We start from the raw sequence: 2,792 nt of genomic DNA, 5'->3' as shown, positions 1-2,792 counted from the left end.
AATAAAGCAAATACAAAGTTAATTTTATAATTATTACTGTAAAACAGAAGATATAAGCATAAATTGTCAAAAGTTAAAATTATATAATATTGTATTTGGTGTTAAGTATGAATTCAGAGTATTTGTTGTTTAAAAATTTTTTTCTGCAGTTCTGTCCACTGAAAAGACCCAGAAGCTATATCAACTCACTGGCTGTGAGCACCCACATGTACATATCATGGTGTCTAAATATTATTCTCACCAAAAGTAATCATGGCTGCTTAGGAACATAACTTATTTCAGGTCTCAGGAACAAAATGTAGAAAATAACATAGTTTGCTATGCTAGAAATCAAGGAAACTATCAAAGACAAATGTGGGCATACTAAAATGTCACAGTTAACAACCTTAAGGAATCCCACTACCAAAACTAGGATAATTTAAGAGTAATAATAATAACTGACATTAATTTAAAATAGTAAATATGTATTTTATATCCATGGTGTTAAAAAAAATGGTTCTCCAAAAGATAGCAAGCTAAAACAATGAAAACCATTATTGTTATTAAAGACATAGAATGCACTAATAATTTACTGAGAAAATTGGTTATAAATGAAAATAATAAGAATTTTCTTCCCTTTTCTCTAGGAAATAAACTTACATTGTTAAAAAAAAAAAAACCCTGGTTAATGCAAAATATAATTTCTTTATATGTGATTTCTAGTTAAGGCATACGAAGGAAAGACAGAATTACAAATTCACAATTTTGCAACTATTACTGTAATAATTATGTCAGGCACACAGCATCAAAGTACTTAAAAACATTTAAGTGCTTAAATGTTTAATGAGAGGTTAATGGGGTATGCTTATTCTTAAAGACCAAAAGTATCACTTCCCAGGATTATTTGCTGATATTAAGATGAGAAACAAAATTCTAAAAAATCATGACTTTGTAATGGAAGGAACGTGGCCACTTACTGAAGTAGCTGTCACCACTGTTACTAGGACAAGGAGACCTGTATGTCTCCTGATTGGTGCAGTTTACACTACCGAGCACCACCTACAAAATGCCCCTGCCAAAAGATGGATGCAAGTCTACTTGGTCTTTTTATCTTACTTCCAGTTTATAGAAAATATAGGAGTTAGAGCAATAAATTAAATGACATCATAAGGAAGTAATGCCGGTCATTTAATAAAATCATTGATTATACTTTTTCAACAAGACAATGATGTAAAAAAATAAAGACTTTTTTCCCTATATTAAAAGATGCTAAAGAAAAATGACAGCCCTGGCCGGTGTGGTTCGGTTGGTTGGGCATCGTCCTGTGCACTGAAAGCATGCTGGTAGATACCAGGTCAGGGCACATACCTGGGTTGTAGCTCAATCCCCAGTGGAGGACATGCGGGGGTAGCCAACTGATATTTTGCTCTCAAATCAAGGTAGAATGAAAGTCACAAAAAATCACTTTTACTGTAATTATGTGTTTCATGTGGGTGCACCTTCTAATCGTTTGTGAAATCATATGAGCAAGGACATTATATTCACCTTTGTGTTTCTAGTAGCTAGCATATTGCCTGGCATGTTTTTGATACCCAGTAAGTGTCACATAAAGGAAGAAAAACATATAGAATCGGAATATAAAAAAACAAAATATATATGTTAGTCCAATAACAACATCAAATCCATAGAGGGGACTGTACTGAGGGTTAAGGGTCTGTATTTCAGGTTCTGTGCACTGGTCTGTCATGTTGGAATGAATATTATGAATGTGCAGGGCGTGGCATTTAAAGTGTACAATGTATGAATGGAAATGAGAAATGGAGAGAGAAAAATAAACATGGTAAATTAAAGTAACTTCACCTCCCATGTAAAACATATGCAAGGGTTTTCTGTGTGTTTTTTTGGTTAATCCTCACCCAAGGATATTTTTCCATTGATTTTTTTTTTTTTTTAGCTGATACAAAGGCATTTATTAACTGAAAACAATAATTGAGGAGTCCTGTTCACAGATGGCGACCACGGTGACCCCCTTTCCTGTAGGTGCTGTCGGAGGTGATGGAGGTGACATCCTCAATCTGTCCGATCTTCATTCCCGAGCTGGCAAGGGTTCTTAGAGCTGACCGGGCCCCTGGTCCAGCTGTCTTGGTCCTGTTTCCTCCTGGCCCGGAGTTTGATGTGAAGAGCCGTGATACCCAGCTCCTTGCACCCCTGGGCCACACCCTGGGCAGCCAACAAGACAGCGTATGGAGAGGACTCATCTCCTCATCTCCATCAGCCTTTCCCTTCATCCCACCAGTCACATGGCAGATGGTTTCCTTGTCAGAAAGATCAGTGACATGGACAAACGTGTCATTGATGGATATAAATATGTGGCAGACACCGAATACATTTTCTCCTTCAGCCACCTGAGGTCCGAGGCTGACGACCTGTTCTTCCTTCTTTTCCTTGCCCTTGCGAGGTGCCATTTCTGCGTGTCTCACCCAGACTCCGCCACCAGAAAGCTCCATTGATTTTTAGAGAGAGTGGTAGGGAGGGCAAGAGAGAGAAACATTGATGTGAGACACATCGATTGCTTGCTCTCTGCATCTACCCAACCAGGGCTAGGATGGAGCCTGCAACCTGCAACCAAGGCACACGCCCTTGACCAGAACTGAACCCAGGACCCTTCAGAGTGGGGGCCAACACTATTCATGGAGCCAAACTGGCTAGGGCTTCAAGTGTTTTAATCCCTATAACTTCTCACCATGTTAAAAACAAAAACAAACTGATACTAGGTGATTTTGGCTCTCAGGAAAAAAATGCTGTAGGGATAG

The 2,792-nt window shown here is 38.3% G+C and overlaps 1 pseudogene; it reads right to left on the bottom strand.

The window, feature by feature from the left end:
• Positions 1-1,982: 1,982 nt before the first annotated feature.
• On the bottom strand, positions 1,983-2,468 carry LOC118677394 (annotated as a pseudogene).
• Between the last annotated feature and the right edge of the window lie 324 nt (positions 2,469-2,792).

The sequence above is a fragment of the Myotis myotis genome, unplaced genomic scaffold (assembly GCF_014108235.1).
Source record: "Myotis myotis isolate mMyoMyo1 unplaced genomic scaffold, mMyoMyo1.p scaffold_m19_p_2, whole genome shotgun sequence".
Classification (NCBI taxonomy): Eukaryota; Metazoa; Chordata; class Mammalia; order Chiroptera; family Vespertilionidae; genus Myotis; species Myotis myotis.
This window is presented reverse-complemented; position numbering and strand designations above follow the sequence as displayed.